This window comes from Bos taurus, chromosome X (genome assembly GCF_002263795.3).
Source record: "Bos taurus isolate L1 Dominette 01449 registration number 42190680 breed Hereford chromosome X, ARS-UCD2.0, whole genome shotgun sequence".
NCBI lineage: Eukaryota > Metazoa > Chordata > Mammalia > Artiodactyla > Bovidae > Bos > Bos taurus.
The window spans coordinates 71,241,918-71,264,778 of NC_037357.1; the positions used below are offsets into that span (position 1 = coordinate 71,241,918).

The window sequence follows — 22,861 nt, forward strand, 5'->3', positions numbered from 1 at the left end:
TTGGGAAATTAGAACAAAGCTGGAGGTACCAAAACCTCTGATTTCAAACTATACTATAAAGCTATAGTAACGAAAACAGTATGGTACCAGTACAAAAGCAGACAGATTGATTTTTGGAACCAAATTGAGAGACCAGAAAGAAACACATTAAACGGTCTATTAACCTATGATAAAAAGGCAACAATATACAACGGGGGAAAAGAAAGCCTCTTCAATAAATGGTGCTGGTAAAACTGTACAGCTACATGCAAAAGAAGGAAACCAAACTATTTTCTCACATCATATATAAAAATAAACTCAAAATGGATTAAAGGCTTAAATGTAAGACTTGAAACCATAAAACTTCTATGAGAAAGTATAGGCAATATGCTCTTTGACATCAGTCTTAGCAGAATTTTTTGGATATGTCTCTTCAGGCAAGGGAAAGAAAAGCAAAAATAAACAAATGGGACTAAGTTAAACTAAAAAGCTTCTTGCACAGTGAAGGAAACTAAACAAAATGAAAATATGCCTACTTAATGGGAGATTACAAACAGTATAGCCAGTAAAGTGTTAATATATAAAATGTACAATAAACTGAAACACCTCAACATCAAAAAAAGAAAAGCTGATTAAAAATCAGAAGATGACCTGAATAGACAATTTTTCCCAAGAAGAAACATACACATAGACAGGCACATGGAAAGATGCTCAACATCACTAATTATCAGGGAAATCAAAACCAATATCACCTCACACCTGTTAGAATGGTTATTATCCAAAAGACCACAAATAACAAGTATTGGCAAGGATGTGCAGAAAAGGAAATCTCATGCAAATAACTTTGGGAATATAAATTGGTGCTGTCACTACTCAAAATAATTGTGAGTTTTCTTAAAATATTAAAAATAGAACTACCACGGCTTCCCTGGTCACTCACACAGTAAAGAATCCGCCTGCAATGCGGGAGACCTGGGTTCGATCCCTGAGTTGGGAAGATCCTCTGGAGGAGGGCATGGCAATCCACTCCAGTATTCTTGCCTGGAGAATTACATGAACAGAGGACCCTGGCGTGACTCTACAGAATCACAAAGAGTTGGACACGACTAACAGACTAAGCACAGCACAGCACAGCACAGCACATATAATCCAGCAATTGCACTCTTGGATGCTTAGCCAAAAAAAATGAAGACATTAATTTGAAAAGATATACACCCCCCATACTCAGTGAAGCATTATTTATAATTGTCAGGAGATGGAAACAACCTAAGTGTCCATCAATAGATGAATGGATAAAAATGATGTGACATATATACACACTGGAATAGTATTCAGCCATAAGAAAAAATGCAATCTTGCCATGTGTAACAACATGAATGAACCTAGAAGGTATTGTGCTAAATGAAATAAGTCAGACAGAAAAACTCAAATACTATATGATTTCATTAAAAATATCCAATCTAAAAAACAAATGAACAAACATAATGAAAGAAATAGTCACAGATAAAGAGAACAAAGAGGCAGAGAGGAGGGAAAGCTGGGGGAGGAGAGAAATAGGTGTGGGAAATTAAGAGGTAGGAAAATTCAGTTACAAAATAAAAGAATTAAGGGTATGAAAAGTACATTGTGGGGAATATAGTCAATTATTATGTAATATCTTCATATAGTGACAGAGTATCTAGACTTATCATCATGGTGATCATTTTGAAACATATAGAAATACTGAATTACTGCACTGCATACTAGGAACTAACATAGTGTCATAGGTCAATTATACTTCAAAACTAAACAAACTAACACAGAAAATGAGATCCGATCTGTGTTTACCAGAGGCAGAGGTTGGAAGGAGGAAGAAATGGATCAGATCAGATCAGATCAGTCGCTCAGTCGTGTCCGACTCTGCGACCCCATGAATCGCAGCACGCCAGGCCTCCCTGTCCATCACCAACTCCCGGAGTTCACTCAGACTCATGGCCATCGAGTCAGTGATGCTATCCAGCCATCTAATCCTCTATCGTCCCCTTCTCCTCCTGCCCCCAATCACTCCCAGCATCAGAGTCTTTTCCAATGAGTCAACTCTTCTCATGAGGTGGTCAAAGTACTGGAGTTTCAGCTTTAGCATCATTCCTTCCAAAGAAATCCCAGGGTTGGTCTCCTTCAGAATGGACTGGCTGGATCTCCTTGCAGTCCAAGGGACTAGCAAGAGTCTTCTCCAACACCACAGTTCAAAAGCATCAATTCTTTGGCGCTCAGCCTTCTTCACAGTCCAACTCTCACATCCATACATGACCACAGGAAAAACCATAGCCTTGACTAGATGAACCTTTGTTGGAAAAATAATGTCTCTGCTTTTGAATATGCTATCTAGGTTGGTCATAACTTTCCTTCCAAGGAGTAAGCATCTTTTAATTTCATGGCTGCAGTCACCATCTACAGTGATTTTGGAGCCCCCAAAAATAAAGTCTGACACTGTTTCCACTGTTTCCCCATCTACATCCCATGAAGTGATGAGACCGGATGCCATTATCTTCGTTTTCTGAATGTTGAGCTTTAAGCCAACTTTTTCACTCTCCACTTTCACTTTCATCAAGAGGTTTTTGAGTTCCTCTTCACTTTCTGCCATAAGGGTGGTGTCATCTGCATATCTGAGGTTATTGATATTTCTCCCGGCAGTCTTCATTCCAGCTTGTGTTTTTTCCAGTCCAGCGTTTCTCATGATGTACTCTGCATATAAGTTAAATACACAGGGTGACAATACACAGCCTTGACGAACTTCTTTTCCTATTTGGAGCCAGTCTGTTGTTCCATGTCCAGTTCTAACTGTTGCTTCCTGACCTGCATACAAATTTCTCAAGAGGCAGACCAGGTGGTCTGGTATTACTATCTCTTTCAGAATTTTCCACAGTTTATTGTGATCCACACAGTCAAAGGCTTTGGCATAGTCAGTAAAGTAGAAATAGATGCTTTTCTGGAACTCTCTTTCTTTTTCCATGATCCAGCGGATATTGGCAATTTGATCTCTGGTTCCTCTGCCTTTTCTAAAACCAGCTTCAACATCAGGAAGTTCATGGTTCATATATTGCTGAAGCCTAAAGGTAATCAAAAAGTCAGAGAAGGCAATGGCACCCACTCCAGTACTCTTGCCTGGAAAAATCCCATGGACGGAGGAGCCTGGAAGGCTGCAGTCCATGTGGTCGCTGAGGGTCAGACACGACTGAGCGACTTCACTTTCACTTTTCATTTGCATGCATTGGAGATGGAAATGGCAACCCACTTCAGTGGTCTTCCTGGAGAATCCCAGGGACGGGGGAGCCTGTTGGGCTGCCGTCTATGGGGTCGAACAGAGTCAGGCACGACTGAAGTGACTTACCAGCAGCAGCAGTTAAAATGTAGAAACTTCCAGTTGTAAGATAAATGAGTACTAGGAACATAATGTAATACAACTAAGAAATATGAATAACACAGCTATATATTATATATGAAAGTTGTTAAGACATTAAATTTCAAGAGTTCTCTTCTCAGATAAATCATTTTTTTTCTATTTCATTAATTTTGATTCCATATGAGATTATGGATATTCACTAAACTTATTGTAGTAATCAGTTCAATTAAATTGTTTTATCCTGTCTGAATCTTTGAGACCCCATGGACTTCAGCATGCCAGGCTTCCCTGTCCATCACCAACTCCTGGAGCTTGCTCAAATTCCTGTCCATAGAGTCAGTGATCCACTATTTCATCCTCTGTGGCCCCCTTCTCCTCCTATCTTCAATCTTTCACAGCATCAGGGTCTTTTCTAATGAGTCAGTTCTTTGCATCAGGTAGCCAAAGTATTGGAGTTTCAGCTTCAGCATCAGTCCTTCCAGTAAATATTCAGGACTGATTTCCTTTAGGATGGACTGGTTGAATCTCCTTGATGTCCAAGGGACTCTCAAGAGTCTTCTCCAACACCACAGTTCAAAGGCAACAATTCTTCAGTGCTCAGCTTTCTTTACAGTTTAACTCTCACATCCATACATGACTACTGGAAAAACCACAGATTTGACTAGATGGACATTTTTGGCAAAGTAATGTCTCTGTTTTTTAATATGCTGTCCAGGTTTGTCTTAGCTTTTCTTCCGATGAGCAAGCGTCCTTTAATTTCATGGCTGCAGTCACCATTTGCAGTAATTTTGGAGCCCCACCCCCCCCCAAAAAAAAAAAGTCTTTCACTGTTTCCATTGTTTCCCCATCTATTTGCCATGAAGTGATGGGATCAGTTGCCATGATCTTAGTTTTCTGAATGTTGAGTTTTAAGCCAACTTCTTCACTCTCACATTTCACTTTCATCAAGAGGCTCTATAGTTCTTTGCTTTCTGCCATAGGTGTGGTGTCATCTGCATATCTGAGGTTGTTGACATTTCTCCTGGAAATCTTGATTCCAGCTTGGGCTTCATCCAGGCTGGCATTTCATGTGATGTGCTCTGCATGTAAACTAAATAAGCAGAGTGACAATATACAGCCTTAACGTACTCCTTTCCCAATTTGGAATCAATCTGTTGTTCCATGTTCAGTTCTGTTGTTTCTTGACCTGCATACAGATTTCTCAGGATGCAGGCAAGGTGATCTGGTATTCCCATCTCTTTAAGAATTTTCCAATTTGTTGTGATCCACACAATCAAAGGCTTTGGCATAGTCAATAAAGCAGAAGTAGATGTTTTTCTGGAACTCTTCCTTTTTCGATGATCCAACGGATATTGGCAATTTGATCTCTGGCTCCTCTGAATTTTCTAAATCCGTCTTGAACATCTAGAAGTTCACAGTTCATGTACTGTTGAAGCCTGGCTTGGAGAATTTTGAGCATTACTTTGCTAGTGTTTGAAATGCGTGTAATTGTGCAGTAGTTTAAACATTCTTTAGCATTGCCTTTCTTTGGGGTTGGAATGAAAACTGACCTTTTCCTGTCCTGTAGCCACTGCTGAGTTTTCCAAATTTGCTGACATATTGAGTGCAGCACTTTCACAGCATCATCTTTTAGGATTTGAAAGATCTCAACTGAAATTCCATCACCACCACTAGCTTTGTTCACAGTGATGCTTCATAAGGCCCACTTGACTTCACATTCCAGGATGTCTGGCTCTATTTGAGTGATCACACCATCGTGGATATCTGGAGTAATGAAGATCTTTTTTGTATATTGTAGTAATAACTTCATGATTATGTAAGTTAAACATTATGCTGTATACCTTAAATGTATACTGTTGTATGTGAATTATTTTTCAGTAGTACTGGATAAATAAAGAAAGGTATATCTTTCTGTGCAAAAAAAAAAATACAGTTCCTAAGTACCCACTGGACCTTAAGGCCATTGTTCTTACCTTAGTACCAGTAAAAATAAAATAAAATACAGATATTATTTATGGTCTCGTGGAACTTAAAAACTATAATTACAAGATTGTGAATTTCATACTAGCAGACAATTTAAGCCATGGAATCTAGCCAACCCTTAATCAAAATCTGGCCTCCTTTCTGTTGCAGAGAAATAGGTGAATTAGGAGTGTGCTTATAAAGAGAAATAAAGGGACACAGATCCTGCTTTCAGTTCAGTTCAGTTCAGTTCAGTCGCTTAGTAGTGTCCAACTCTTTGCAACCCCATGAATCCCAGCACGCCAGGCCTCCCTGTCCATCACAAACTCCCGGAGTTCACTCAGACTCATGTCCATCGAGTCAGTGATGCCATCCAGCCATCTCATTCTCTGTCATCCCCTTCTCCTCCTGCCCCCAGCCCCTCCCAGCATCAGAGTCTTTTCCAATGAGTCAACTCTTCGCATGAGGTGGCCAAAGTGCTGGAGTTTCAGCTTAGGGTGTGCTAATAATGGACTGTAAAATTTTATATGCAAAAATCCCTTTCTACTTTGTACCAAATTAAATCTTACTCTCAATGATAATACAATAATTATTACTGACTAAGTATTTTTTTATGGACCTGGCACTATACATGCTTACATTATTTACCACAAAAACTTATGAGCTGCTATTATTTTCATTCCAGATTAACAAATGAAGAAACTAATATTCAATGGATTAGAAACTTTTTCCTAAACAGACACTTGCCCAAGATCTATCAAAGTAAAAGGCACAGGTTAAACACTAAGAATAATGAATAACAAAATAATGCTTTACCACACTTGTTATCTCGTGCTAATTAGGCTGTCTATCTACTTAATGACATCCCCATGAGTACATAAATGCCTCATAATTCTTTTCTATCCTTCTTAATTTCAAAGTAAGAGCAAGAAAACCTGTTGATTATTTTAAGGGTTCATACACAGGGTATATTTTTCTAGATGATGTCTTCAGTCCTTCTCCATTCTGAAGTTCCATGATAGTGAAACAAAGAAACATGCCACAAACAATAAAAGCCTCCTGGAGCTTTAAGACTTGGTAACAAAAAGTTATAGTGAAGAATCAATGATTCATATGAATTCCATAGCCTATACCAAAAGAAAAAAGACTATTTTCATTTAAAAATGTCCATACAAATAAAATATGAAGTTGAACAGTACAAAGTGTTTCCAAAAAAGTATCACTCAGTGTCTTGTGACCAAATGTGCCTACAGGAAATGAGTGCTGAAGGGAAAATAGGGTAACAGGTACTTTAGGTTGTTCTGGCAGCTTTAGGCGGGCCTAAAAGCAAAAGCCTTCCTTGAAACAAATCACTTGTTACAACACAATCAAATATCAAAGCTAAATATTTGTGACAAGTACTAGTCTAATATAGGTGGGTTTTATGTTCCATAAAATTTCAGATTAAGTTTGTACTAAGAATTAAAAGTACACAGACCGATTTATTACAGTTTACACTTCCCTGCATTAATCACTATCATTATTAACTCAGTAGAGTGAGTTACTATACAGACTTCATTCCTTTTTAGGAGAACTCTGTAATAACAGAAGGAAAGGAATTTGGTATATGAAGAGATATACAATGAAGAGATATAAAATGCTGGTGATTTTATAGTCAACAAAGATTGTTCTCCAAATCACCACATTTCTATGAAACAAATTCTGGCAGTGAGAAAACCTAATTACACAAACCACGGCTTTCTCCTAAAGCCACACTTCCTGCAAATGCTACATGGCTTCTAATTCCAGCCAGACAGATTTTCCAGGTAGCCATATAAGGATAAGCAAAAATACACAAATCCTCCAACAGGCTGATGTAAGGTAATAGGGCAGGCATATAATAACCAAATATGGTACTTAAATTCTCCAGCTCAAAACAGATACTTAAAAAACAAACAAACAAACAAACAAAAAACCCTGCAACCACCAACTCTAAACCATCAGTTCTTGAATCACAAAAAAAGTAATAAGCAATTAATCTAGTTTTATTAGCATTGACTGGGTGACAAACATGAGCCAACCATGTATTACACCATTTCTGCCTTTTTCTTTTTTTCCTTTTCTACTGCAGGCAAGGGTTACTGTGAAATGTACAGCTGAGTTAAACAACAAGGTATTGCACCTAAATAAATAAATTAGTCCAACTGCCTATAGAAAAATACCGAAGAGAATGCTGTCTGCCCTATTGCAGGGAAGACACTGTCCTACACTATGACTAAGAAAACTACCCATATATAAGACATCATTGGACAGTACGAGTCCTGAGGGAACCCTTATACTTATTTAAATCACAGAATAGAACATAAAGAGAAGACAACTTCCCTTACTTCTCACTATCAAAACCCCATGATGGGCAATAATAATCATAGAGTTCCGACTAGCATTATTAATATACCTTCGTAATTTTGAAAGCTGTTAATTCAGTCAAGGTCAAATAAAACCAAGAGCATTTTGAGAGTGTATGTCAACAGATATAAGCATTCATGTTCTTTGATTCAGAAACTTCACTTCTGGATTGCTATTTTAAGTAAATAATCTGGGGGGGCGGTCCTAAGATGGCAGAGGAATAGGACGAGAAGACCAGTTTCTCACCCACAAATTCATCAAAAGAACATTTGACAGCTGAGAAAATTCTAGAAAACAACTTCTGAATGCTGGCAGAGGACATCAGGCACCCAAAAAAGCAGCCCATTGTCTTCAAAAGGAGGTAGGAAAAAATATAAAAGATAAAAAGAGAGACAAAGTAGGAACAGAGCTCCATCCCAGGAAGGGGGTCTTAAAAAAAAAGAAAGTTTCCAAACACCAGGAAACACTCTCACTGCCGAGTCTGTGGCAAGCCTTGGAACCACAGAAGGCAACATAACCTGGTTGAAAAATAAATAAATAATTAAAACCCACAGATTATGTGTCCAACAGTAACTCCCCCAGCGGAGAAGCAGCGCAGACACCTGCATTCGTCACTAGCAAGTGGAGGCTGGGCAGGGAGGGGTGGGCTGCATTGCTTAGAATAAGGACCCAGCCTGAATGCAATCTGAGGGAACTAACTTGGGATAGCAAACCAGATTGTGGGATAACTACTATGCAAAAAGCCATAACCTAAGACACTGCCAGGCCCGCTGACAGAACAAAGAACTGACTAGAGCTACATGAAAAGCCCTAACCTAAGACACCATCAGGCCTGCTCACAGAACAAAGGACTGAGCAGAGCTAGCCGGCTACAGACTGGTCCTTCTCCCTCTGGAGATAAGGCAGGCGAGGGCAGCCAGAGCTGGAAGGGGGCAATCACCGCCCCAGAGAGGCATTATCTACCAAACTGCAAGCAGGCTTCATTGCTAAACAAGACTTCTTGGGATTCTGGACGGTAAACATCTGCCTGAGAAAGTGAGCCGGTTGTACACCCAGAAAACCGAGCGGCAGGGACGGGGGAGGTGATAAGTCGCAGCGACCATGCTCGCCAAACACCAGGTCACCTGAGCTGCTCGGTCCTGGGAAGGGCACAAAATGCAGGCCAAACTGAGTCTGTACCTCTGAGGACTATCCGAATACCTGAACCTGAGCGGCTTAGACCTGGGAAGTGCATACAACCCAGGGCTGGCCTCAGACAGTTGCCGGCAGAGCAATCTAGAGCCTAAGCAGTGTAGACAGGGAAAGCACACACACCATGAGCAGGGGCAAACCCAGTGTGGCCAAGAAACTGTGAACACACGCCAGTGTTATTTGTTTACAGCGTTGCTCCTTCCCCACAGCACGACTGAACAAATGAGACTAAAAAAAGTGTCCACCACCGCCCCCTTGTGCCAGGGCAGAAATTAGACACTGAAGAGACCAGCAAACAGAAGAAGCTAAAACAGAGGGACCCTCCTTGGAAGTGACAGGTGCAATAGACTAAAACCCTGTAGATACTATTGACTACATAGGAAGGGGCCTATAGATCTTGAGAAATATAAAGTGGATCAAGGAACTATCTAAAAATGAGCTGACCCCACACTGCCCACAAAAACACCAGAGAAAGTCCTAGATATATTTTTACTATCATTCTTTATTTTTTTTTAATTTTTAAAATTTTTTTACATTCTCTATTACTCCTTTAATTTTCATTTTTATAACCTACTATTACTTTGCAAAAAAAAAAAAAAAAAGAGAGAGAGAGAGAGAGACCCTATTTTTTAAAGCAAACTTCATATATATACATATTACAACTTTTGTGACTTTGTTTTTTGTTTTTTCTCTTTTTCTTTAATATTGTATTTTTGAAAATGCAATGTCTACTCTAGATTTTTAATCTTTGCTTTTTGGTGTTTTTTATCAATTTTGTACCTTTAAGAACCCAATCTTCAGTACCCATTTTCCCTTGAGGGCAAGATTATTGGCTTGACTGCTGTCTCCAACTTTGGACTCTCCTTTTTCTCCACCAGGTAGCCTCTATCTCCTCCCTCCCCCTTCTCTTCTCTACCCAACTATGTGAATCTTTTTGTGTGTTCTGGATGGTGGAGAACTCTTAGGGAACTGATTACTGGCTGGATCTGTCTCTCTCCTTTTCATTCCCCTCTTTATCTTCCTGGCCACCTCTGTCTCCTTCCTCCCTCTTCTCTTCTCTGTATAACTCCATGAACATCTCTGATCGGTCCAGACTGTGGAGTGCACATAAGGAAGTGATTACTCACTAGCTTGCTCTCTCCTCTTTTGATTCCACCTCATCTCATCCTGGTCACCTCTATCTCCCTCCTCCCTTTTCTCTTCTCCATGAAAGTCTGTGAACCTCTCTGTGTGTCCCTCAATGTGGAGAAACTTTTCATCTTTAACCTAGATGGTTTATCAACAGTACTGTACAGATGGAGAAGTCTTGAGGCTACTGTAAAAATAAGACCAAAAACCAGAAGCAGGAGGCTTAAGTCAAAATCGTGGGGACACCAGATAAATCCTGACTCAAGGGAACATTAATCGACAGGAGCTCATCAAATGATTCCATACCTACACTGAAACCAAGCACCACCCAAGAGCCAACAAGTTCCAGAGCAAGACATACAATGAAAATTCTTCAGCAACACAGGAACATAGCCCTGAGCTTCAATATACAGGCTGCCGAAAGTCACTCCAAAACCACTGATATCTCATAAATCATTATTGGACACTTCATTACACTCCAGAGAGAAGAAGTCCAGCTCCACCCACAAGAACACCAACAAAAGCTTCCCTAACCAGGAAACTTTGATAAGCCACCCATACAACCCCAGGCACAGCAAGGAAACTCCACAATAAAGAGGAACCACAAACTGCCAGAATACATAAAGGCCACCCCAAACACAACAATATAAACAAGATCGAGAGACAGAGGAATACCCAGCAGATAAAGGAAAAGGATAAAGGCCCACCAAACCAAACAAAAGAGGAAGATATAGGGAATCTACCTGATAAAGAATTCTGAATAATGATAGTGAAAATGATCCAAAATCTTGAAAACAAAATGGAATCACAGATAAATAGCTTGGAGACAAGAATTGAGAAGATGCAAGAAAGGTTTAACAAAGACCTAGAAGAAATAAAAAAGAGTCAATATATAATGAATAATGCAATAAATGATATAAAAAAACACCTTGGAGGGAACAAATAGTAGAATAATGGAGGCAGAAGATAGGATTAGTGAAGTAGAAGATAGAATGGTATAAATTCATGAATCAGAGAGGAAAAAAGAAAAACGAAATAAAAGAAATGAGGTCAATCTCAGAGACCTCTGGGACAATTTTAAATGCCCCAACATTTGAATTACAGGAGTCCCAGAAGACGAAGACAAAAAGAAAGACCATGAGAAAATACTTGAGGAGATAATAGTTGAAAACTTCCCTAAAATGGGGAAGGAAATAATCACCCAAGTCCAAGAAATCCAGAGAGTCCCAAACAGGATAAACCCAAGGCGAAACACCCCAAGACACATATTAATCAAATTAACAAAGATCAAACACAAAGAACAAATATTAAAAGCAGCAAGGGAAAAACAACAAATAACACATAAGGGGATTCCCATAAGGATAACAACTGAGCTTTCAATAGAAACTCTTCAGGTCAGGAGGGAATGGCAGGACATACTTGAAGTGATAAAAAAAAAATAACCTACAGCCCAGATTACTGTAGGCGGCTAGGATCTCATTCAAATATGAAGGAGAAATAAAAAGCTTTACAGACAAGCAAAAGCTGAGAGAATTCAGCACCACCAAACCAGCTCTCCAACAAATGCTAAAGGAACTTCTCTAGACAGGAAACACAAAAAGGGTGTATAAACTCCAACCCAAAACAATAAAGCAAATGGCAATGGGATCATACTTATCAACAATTACCTTAAACATAAATGGGTTGAATGCCCCAACCAAAAGACAAAGACTGGCTGAATGGATACAAAAACAAGACCCCTATATATGTTGTCTACAAGAGACCCACCTCAAAACAAGGAACATATACAGACTGAAAGTGAAGGGCTGGAAAAATATTTTCCACACAAATAGAGATGAAAAGAAAGCAGGAGTAGCAATACTCAGATAAAATAAACTTTAAAACAAAGACTGTGAAAGGAGACAAAGAAGGACACTACATAATGATCAAAGGATCAATCCAAGAAGAATATATAATAATTATAAATATATATGCAACCAACATAGGAGCACCGCAATATGTAAGACAAATGCTAACGTGTCTGAAAGGGGAAATTAACAATAACACAATAATAGTGGGAGACTTTAACACCCCACTCACAACTATGGATAGATCAACTAAACAGAAAATTAACAAGGAAACACAAACCTTAAATGATACAATAGACCAGTTAGACCTAATTGATATCTATAGGACAGTTCACTCCAAAACAATGAATTTCAGCTTTTTTCTCAACCACACACGGAACCCTCTCCAGGATAGATAACATCCTGGGCCATAAGTCTAGCCCTGGTAAATTTTAAAAAATTGAAATCATTCCAAGCATCTTTTCTGACCACAATGCAGTAAGATTAGATCTCAATTACAGGAAAAAAAAAAAAAAAAACTATTAAAAATTCCAACATATGCAGGCTGAACAACACACTGCTGAATAACCAACAAATCAAAAAAGAAATTAAAAAAAATCAAAATATGCATACAAATGAAAGAAAATGAAAACACAACAATCTAAAACCTGTGGGACACTGTAAAAGCATAAGCGCGGGTGGCCGTGAGGGGCACACTAAGCGCAGGCAGCTGCGACTGGCACACGAAGCGTGGGCGGCTGCAACTGGGACACTAAGCACCACCGAGAGGAGCTACCCCACGCCCGAGGTCAGGGGCAGAAGCTGGAAGGACCCCATGCCCAAAGGGTGGCAGCCAAGAGGAGTTACCCCACGTGCGAGGTCAGCGGAAGTGGCCGAGAGTGCCAGGCTGCAAGGGCACAGGAACAGCCGAGAAGAGCTACCCACGTCTGAGATCGGGGCGTCGGCCGGGTGGAGCTACCCCACGTCCGAGGTCAGGGGCGGTGGCCAGGAGGACCTACCCCACACCCGAGGCCAGGGGTGGCGGCTGGGACGAGCAAACCCATGCCCGAGGCCAGGGGCAGCGGCCAGGAGGACCAACCCCACGTGCAAGGAGCAGTGGCTGTGTGGGTGCAAAAGGGCCTAGAGGAGCTATCCCACATTGAAGGTCAGGAAGGGCAGCAGTGAGGAGATACACCTCATCCAAGGTAAGGAGCAGCAGCTGCACTTTGCTGGAGCAGCACTGAAGAGATACCCCACGCCCAAGGTAAGAGAAATCCAAGTAAGACGGTAGGTGTTGCAAGAGGGCATCAGAGGTCAGACACACTGAAACCATACACACAGAAAACTAGTCAATCTAATCACACTAGGACCGCAGCCTTCTCTAAATCAAAGAAACTAAGCCATGCCCATGGGCCAACCCAAAGATGGGCGGGTCATGGTGGAGAGATCTGACAGAATGTGGTCCATAGGAGAAGGGAATGAATGGCAAACCACTTCAGTATTCTTGCCTTGAGAACCCCATGAACAGTATGAAAAGGCAAAATGATAGGATACTGAAAGAGGAACTGCCCAGGTCAGTAGGTGCCCAATATGCTACTGGAGATCAGTGGAGAAATAACTCCAGAAAGAATGAAGGGATGGAGCCAAAGCAAAAACAATACCCACCTGTGATTATGACTGGTGATAGAAGCAAGGTCCGATGCTGTAAAGAGCAATATTGCAAAGGAACCTGAAATGTCAGGTCCATGAATCAAGGCAAATTGGAAGTGGTCAAACAAGAGATGGCAAGAGTGAATGTCGACATTCTAGGAATCAGCGAACTAAAATGGACTGGAATGGGTGAATTTAACTCAGATGGCCATTAAATCTACTACTGCGGGCAGGAATCCCTCATAACAAATGGAGTAGCCATCATGGTCAACAAAAGAATCCAAAATGCACTACTTGGATGCAATCTCATAAACGACAAAATGATCTCTGTAGATTTCCAAGGCAAACATTCAATATCAAAGGAATCCAAGTCTGTGCCCCAACCAGTAACACTGAAGAAGCTGAAGTTGAATGGTTGTATGAAGACCTACAAGACCTGTTAGAACTAACACCCAAAAAAGATGTCATTTTCATTATAGGGGACTGGAATACAAAAGTAGAAAGTCAAGAAATACCTAGAGTAACAGGCAAATTTGGCCTTGGAATACGGAATGAGCAGGGCAAAGGCTATTAGAGTTTTGCCAAGAGAACGCACTGGTCATAGCAAACACCCTCTTCCAACAACACAATAGAAGACTCTACACATGGACATCACCAGATGGTCAACACCGAAATCAGATTGATTATATTCTTTGCAGCCAAAGATGGAGAAGCTCTATACAGTCAGCAAAAACAAGACCGGGAGCTGACTGTGACTCAGATCATGAGCTCCTTATTGCCAAATCCAGATTTAAATTGAAGAAAGTAGGGGAAAACACTAGACCGTTCAGGTATGATCTAAATCAAATGCCTTATGATTATACAGTGGAAGTGAGAAACAGATTTAAGGGCCTAGATCTGATAGATAGAGTGCCTGATGAACTATGGACTAAGATTCATGATATTGTACAGGAGACAGGGATCAAGACCATCCCCATGGAAAAGAAATGCAAAAAAGCAAAATGGCTGTCTGGGGAGGCCTTACAAATAGCTGTGAAAAAGAAGAGAAGTGAAAAGCAAAGGAGAAAAGGAAAGATATAAGCATCTGAATGCAGAGTTCCAAAGAATAGCAAGAAGAGATAAGAAAGCCTTCCTCAGCGATCAATGCAAAGAAACAGAGGGAAACAACAGAATGGGAAAGCCTAGAGATGTCTTCCAGAAAATTAGAGATACCAAGGGAACATTTCATGCAAAGATGGTCTTGATAAAGGACAGAAATGGTATGGACCTAACAGAAGCAGAAGATATTAAGAAGAGGTGGCAAGAATACACAGAAGAACTGTACAAAAAAGAGATTCATGACCCAGATAATCACGATGGTGTGATCACTGACCTAGAGCCAGACATCCTGGAATGTGAAGTCAAGTGGGCCTTAAAAAGCATCACTACGAACAAACCTAGTAGAAGGGATGGCATTCCAGTGGGGCTATTTCAAATCCTGAAAGATGATGCTGTGAAAGTGCTGTGCTCAATATGCCAGCAAATTTGGAAAACTCAGCAGTGGCCACAGGACTGGAAAAGGTCAGTTTTTATTCCAATCCCAAAGAAAGGCAAAGCCAAAGAATGCACAAACTACTGCACAAATGCACTCATCTCACATGCTAGTAAAATAATGCTCAAAATTCTCCAAGCCAGGCTTCAACAATACGTGAACCGTGAACGTCCTGATGTTCAAGATGGTTTTAGAAAAGGCACAGGAACCAGAGATCAAATTGCCAACATCCGCTGGATCATGGAAAAAGCAAGAGAGTTCCAGAAAAACATCTATTTCTGCTTTATTGACTATGCCAAAGCCTTTGACTGTATGGATCACAATAAACTGTGGAAAATTCCAAAAGAGATGGGAATACCAGACCACGTGACCTGCCTCTTGAGAAATTTGTATGCAGGTCAGGAAGCAAGAGTTAGAACTGGACATGGAACAACAAACTGATTTCAAATAGGAAAAGGAGTACGTCAAGGCTGTATATTGTCACCCTGCTTATTTAACTTATATGCAGAGTACATCATGAGAAACGCTGGGCTGGAAGAAGCACAAGCTGGAATGAAGATTGTCAGGAGAAATATCAATAACCTCAGATATGCAGATGAAACCACCCTTATGGCAGAAATTAAAGAGGATCTAAAAAGCATCTTGATGAAAGTGAAAGAGGAGAATGAAAAAGTTGGCTTAAACCTGATCATTCAGAAAACGAAGATCATGGCATCTGGCCCCATCACATCATGGGAAATAGATGGGGAAACAGCAGAAACAGTGTCGGACTTTATTATTGGGGGCTCCAAAATCACTACAGATGGTGACTGCAGCCATGAAATTAAAAGACCCTTACTCCTCGGAAGGAAAGTTATGACCAACCTAGATAGCATATTCAAAAGCAGAGAGATTACTCTGCCAACAAAGGTCCTTCTAGTCAAGGCTGTGATTTTTCCTGTGGTCATGTATGGATGTGAGAGTTGGACTGTGAAGAAGGCTGAGCTCCGAAGAATTGATGCTTTTGAAGTGTGGTATTGGAGAAGACTCTTGAGAGTCCCTTGGACTTCAAGGAGATCCAACCAGTCCATTCTGAAGGAGATCAGCCCTGGGATTTCTTTGGAAGGAATGATGTTAAGCTGAAACATCAGTACTTTGGCCACCTCATCTGAAGAGTTGACTCATTGGAGAAGACTCTGATGCTTGTGGGCAGGAGGAGAAGGGGATGACAGTGAATGAGATGGCTGGATGGCATCACCGACTCAATGGGCATGAGTTTGAGTGAACTCTGAGTGTTGGTGATGGACAGGGAGGCCTGGCGTGCTGCAATTCATGAGGTCGCAAAGAATCAGACACGACTGAGCGACTGAACTGAAAAGGAAGGTTCATAGCAATACAGGCATACCTCAAGAAAGAAGAAAAATGTCAAATAAGTAACCTAACTCTACACCTAAAGCAACTAGAAAAGGACAAAATGAAGAACCCCAGGGTTAGTAGAAGGAAACAAATCTTAAAAATTAGGGCAGAAATAAATGCCAAAGAAACAAAAGTTCAGTTCAGTTCAGTTCAGTAGCTCAGTCGTGTCCGACTCTTTGCGACCCCATGAATCACCACACGCCAGGTCTCCTTGTCCATCACCAGCTCCCGGAGTTCACTCAGACTCACATCCATCGAGTCGGTGATGCCATCCAGCCATGTCATCCTCTGTCGTCCCCAAAGAGACCATATCAAAAATCAATAAACCCAAAAGTTGATTCTTTGTGAGAAGAAATAAAATTTACAAACCATTAGCCATACTCATCAAGAAACAAAGGGAGAAAAATCAAATCAATAAAATCAGAAATGAAAATGGAGAAATCACAACAGACAACATAGAAATACAAAGGGTCATAAGAGATTACTATCAGCAATTATATGTCAATAAAATGGACAACTTGGAAGAAATGGACAAATTCTTAAAAAGGTACAACTTTCCAAAACTGGACCAGGAAGAAATAGAAACTTTTAACAGACCCATCAGAAGCATGGAAATTGAAACTGTAATCAGAAATCTTCGAGTTAAAAAAACGCCCAGGTCCAGACAGCTTCACAGGTGAATTCTACCAAAAATTTAGAGAAGAGCTAACACCAATCCTACTCAAACTCTTCCAGAAAATTGCAGAGGAGGGTAAACTTCCAAACTCATTCTATGAGGCCACCATCACCCTAATACCAAAACCTGACAAAGATGCCACAAAAAAAAAAAAAAAAAAGAAAGAAAGAAAGAAAAGAAAACTATAGGCCAATATCACTGATGAACATACATCCAAAAATCATTAGCAAAATTCTAGCAATCCGAATCCAACAACATATTAGAAGGATCATACATCATGACCAAATGGACTTTATGCCAGGAATGCAAGGATTCTTCAATATCCACAAATCAATCAATGTAATACATATTAACAAATTGAAAAATAAAAGCCATATGATTATATCAACAGATGCAGAGAAAGCCTTTTACAAAATTCAACATCCATTTATGATAAAAACTCTCCAGAAAGCAGTCATAGAAGGAACATACCTCAACATAATAAAAGCTGTATATAACAAGCCCACAGCAAACATTATCCTCAATGGTGAAAAATTGAAAGCATTTCCCCTAAAGTCAGGAACAAGACACGGGTGCCCACTCTCACAACTACTATTCAACAGTTTTGGAAGTTTTGGCCACAGCAATCACAGCAGAAAAAGAAATAAAAGGAATCCATATTAGAAAAGAAGAAATAAAACTATCACTGTTTGCAGATGACATGATCCTCTACATAGAAAACCTTAAAGTTTCCACCAGAAAATTACTAGGCCTAATCAATGAATATAGTAAAGTTGCAGGATATAAAATCAACACACAGAAATCCCTTGCACTCCTATACACTAATAACGAGACAATAGAAAGAGAAATTAAAGAAACAATTCCATTCACCATTGCAATGAAAATAATAAAATACTTAGGAGTATATCTACCTAAAGAAACAAAAAACCTATATATAGGGAAAACTATAAAACACTGGTGAAAGAAATCAAAGAGGACACTCATAGATGGAGAAATGATCAGTAAAATCAATATAGTGAAAATGAGTATACTATCCAAAGCAATTTATAGATTCAATGCAATCCCTATCAAGCTACCAACAGTATTTTTCACAGAGCTAGAACAAATAATTTCACAATTTGTATGTAAATACAAAAAAATCTCGAATAGCCAAAGCAATCTTGAGAAAGAATGGAACTGGAGGAATCAGCCTGCCTGACTTCAGGCTCTACTACAAAGCCACAGTCACCAAGACAGTATGGTACTTGCACAAACACAGAAATATAGATCAATGGAACAAAATAGAAAGCCCAGAGATAAATCCACGCACCTATGGACACCTTATCTTTGACAAAGGAGGCAAGAATATACAATGGAGAAAAGACAATCTCTTTAACAAGTGGTGCTGGGAAAACTGGTCAACCACTTGTAAAAGAATGAAACTAGAACACTTCCTAACACCATACACAAAAATAAACTCAAAATGGATTAAAGATCTAAATATAAGACCGGAAACTATACAACAACTAGAGGAGAACATAGGCAAAACACTCTCCGACATAAATCACAGCAGGATCCTCTATGATCCACCTCCCAGAATATTGGAAATGAAAGCAAAATTAAACAAATGGGACCTAATTAAAAATAAAAGTTTCTGCACAACAAAGGAAACTATAAGCAAGGTGAAAAGGCAGCCTTCAGAATGGGAGAAAATAATAGCAAATGAAGCAACTGACACAGAATTAGTCTCAAAAATACACAAGCAACTCCTGCAGCTCAATTCCTGAAAAATAAACGACCCAATCAAAAAATAGGCCAAAGAACTAAACAGACATTTCTCCAAAGAAGACTTATAGATGGCTAACAAACACATGAAAAGATCCTCAACATCACTCATTCTCAGAGAAATGCTAATCAAAATCACAATGAGATACTGTTTCACGCCAGTCAGAATGGCTGCTATCCAAAAGTCTGCTGCTGCTGCTGCTGCTGCTGCTGCTAAGTCGCTTCAGTCGTGGCCAACTCTGTGCGACCCCGTAAACGGCAGCCCACCAGGCTCCCCCGTTTCTGGGATTCTCCAGGCAAGAACACTGGAGTGTGTTTTCATTTCCTTCTCCAATGCATGAAAGTGAAAGTGATGTCGCTCAGTCGTGTCCAGCTCTTAGCGACCCCATGGACTGCACCCTACCAGGCCCCTCCATCCATGGATTTTCCAGGCAAAAGTACTGGAGTGGGGTCCCATTGCTTCTCCTCCAAAAGTCTACAAGCAATAAATGCTGAAGAGGGTGTGGAGAAAAGGGAACCCTCTTACACTGTTGGTGGGAATGCAGACTAATTCAGCCATTATGGAGAACAGTGTGGAGATTCCTTAAAAAACTGGAAATAGAACTGCCTTATTACCCAGCAATACCACTGCTGGGCATACACACCAAAGAAACCAGAATTGAAAGAGACACGTGTACCCCAATGTTCATCACAGCACTGTTTATAATAGACAGGACATGGAAGCAACCTAGATGGCCATCAGCAGACGAATGGATAAGAGATTTGTGGTACATATACACAGTGGAGTATTATTCTGCCATTAAAAAGAATACATTTGAATCAGTTCTAATGAGGCGGATGAAACTCGAGCCTATTATACAGAGTGAAGTAAGCCAGAAAGAAAAACACCAATACAGTATACTAACGCATATATATGGAATTTAGAAAGATGGTAACAATAACCCTGTATGCAAGATGTATACAGACACAGATGTATACAACAGTCTTATGGACTGTGGGAGAGGGCGAGAGTGGGATGACTTTGGAGAATGGCATTGAACATGTATAATATCATATGTGAAATGAATCACCAGTTCAGGTTCAATGCATGATACAGGATGCTCGGGGCTGGTGCACTGCGCTGACTCAGATGGATGGTATGGGGAGGGAGGTGGGAGGGGGATCAGGATGGAGAACACGTGTACACCTGTGGCAGATTCATGTTGATGTATGGCAAAACCAATAAAATATTGTAAAGTAATTAGCCTCCAATTAAAATAAATAAATTTATATTAAAACAAGTAAATAATCCAAAAAGACAGTAGAATTGTGTGCCTGATGAGATTATGCATTGTTTTGATGTGTTTTTATTGTTGTAGTAATTTATTGGTTTGTTTTTAACGGCAGAGAATTGAAAGTTACCTGCATATCCAATTATTCATACCTGGTTAAGAAATCAGTGGTGTAATCACTTGAAAGACTGCTATGAACACATTAAAACTGACCAGCAGCAATTATGTAGCAGCAAGGAAAAATAGTTATGATGTAAAAAGTAAAAGGAATCTAGAGAATTATGTTTTTACTATGATTCCAACTGTGAAAAAGAGAACTATATATGTATTTTAAAATCTAGACAGTGATCCAAACATAATTGTTATGACCACTTAGATCAGGAGTGAGTCTGTATCTCCCTGCTCATGTGACTAATTAAACTGTGCTGGAATTATGAGATTATGGGAATTCCCCCTACTAAACTTTTCCAGTGGTGTAACACAGCTTTACAATATTTTTTTTAATATTTCAAAAAAATCCATTCATGTATACTGAACTCATAGTAGAATCAACACAACATAGTGGAAAGACAATTGTCTATGGAACTTACGGCCCCCATGATCCTCACCTCCTGGTATTTACTTCTTTACAGAATTCCTTCCTCTATAGTGTGGGCAGGCAATGTTACTTGCTTCCAGTCAATATAATATGCCAAAGTTGATGGGACATCACTCTAATGATGATGTTATAACACTGCTACACAGGGCTTTATTTTTCTAGCTGACACAGAAGAGTTTCTCTCTCCTTTGTTGGCTACGAAGAAGCTGTCCTGAGTACTACATCTTCAAGGAAATAAATTTTACCAACTAACACAGATTTAAATTGAAGAACATACAGAAAACCACTAGGCCATTCAGGCATGATTCAAATCAAATCCTTTATAATTACACAGTGGAAGTGACAAGTGGATTCAAAGGATTAGATCTGATTAACAGAGTGCCTGAAGAACTATGGATGGAAGTTAGGAAAACTGTACAGGGAGTGGTGATCAAAACCATCCCAAAGAAAAATAAATGCAAAAAGGCAAAGTAGCTGTCTGAGGAGGCTTTGCAAATTGCTAAGAAAAGAAGAGCACCAAAAGGCAAAGGAGAAAAGGAAAGATTTACCCATCTGACTGAAGACTTCCAGATACTAGCAAGGAGAGATCAGAAAGCCTTTATGAGTAAAAAATGCAAAGAAATAGAGGAAAACAATAGAATAGAAAAGACTAGAGATCTCTTCAAGAAAATTAGAGATACCAAGGAAATAATTCACGCAAACATGGGCACAATAAAAGACAGAAATTGTATGGATCTAACAGAAGCAGAAGATATTAAGAAGAGGTGGCAAGAATACCCAGAAGAACTGTACAAAAAAGATCTTCATGACCTAGATAACCACAATGGTGGGATGACTCATCTAGAGCCAGACATCCTGGAATGTGAAGTCAAGCGGGCCTTAGGAAGCATCACTACGAACAAAGCTAGTGGAGGTCATGGAATTCCAGTTGAGCTATTTCAAATCCTGAAAGATGATGCTGTGAAAGTGCTGCACTCAATATGCCAGCAAATTTGGAAAACTCAGCAGTGGCCACAGGACTGGAAAAGGTCAGTTATCATTCCAATCCCAAAGAAGTGAAATGCCAAATAATGTTCAAACTACTGCACAGTAGCACTCATTTCACATATTAGCAAAGGAATGCTCAAAATTATCAAAGCTAGGCTTCACTTTTATGTGGACCAAGAACTTCCAGATGTACAAGCTAGATTTAGAAAAGGCAGAGGAACCAGGGATCAAATTGTGAACATCCAATGGATCATAGAAAAAGCTAGAGAATTCCAGAAAAACATCTACTTCTGCTTCATTGACTACACTAAAGCCTTTAACTGTATAGATCACAACAAACTGCGGAAAAATTTTAAAGAGATGGGAATAACAGAGCACCTTACCTGCCTGCTTTGAAACCTGTACGCAGGTCAAGAAGCAAAAGTTAGAACTGGGCATGGAGCAACAGATTGGTTCCAAATAGGGGAAGAGTAGGTCAAGGCTGTATATTGTCACCCTGCTTATTTAACATACACGCAGAGTATATCATATGAAATTCCGGGTTGGATGAAGCATAAGCTACAATTAAGATTGCTGGAAGAAATATCAATAACCTCAGATATGCAGATGAAACCACCTGTATGGCAGAAAGCAAAAAGCAACTAAAGTGGCTCTTGATGAAGGTGAAATAAGGAGAGTGAAAAAGCTGGCTTAAAATTCAACATGCAAAAAACTAAGATCATGGCATATGGCCCCATCACTTCATGGCAAATAGATGGGAAAACAATGGAAACAGTAAAATACTTTATTTTGGGGGGCTCCAAAATCACTATGGACAGTGACTGCAGCCATGAAAATACAAGACACTTGCTCCTTGGAAGAAAAGCTATGACAAACCTAGACAGCATATTAAAAAGCAGAGACATTACTTCGCCTACAATGGTTTGTATAGTCAAAGCTATGGTTTTTCCAGTAGTCATGTATAGATGTGAGAGTTGGACAATAAAAAGGCTTAGCACCAAAGAACTGATGCCTTCAAACTATGGTGCTGGAAAAGTCTGTTGAAAGTCCCTTGAATAGCAAGGAGATCAAACCTGTCAATTCTAAAGGAAATCAGTCCTGAATATTCATTGAAGGGACTGATGTTGAAGCTGAAG

At 39.8% G+C, this 22,861-nt stretch overlaps 1 protein-coding gene across 2 annotated transcripts in view; it reads right to left on the reverse strand.

Moving 5' to 3' along the window:
* Positions 1 to 22,861, reverse strand: part of SH3BGRL (SH3 domain binding glutamate rich protein like) — a 128,019-nt gene that overhangs the window by 39,812 nt on the left and 65,346 nt on the right. The window lies entirely within an intron of this gene.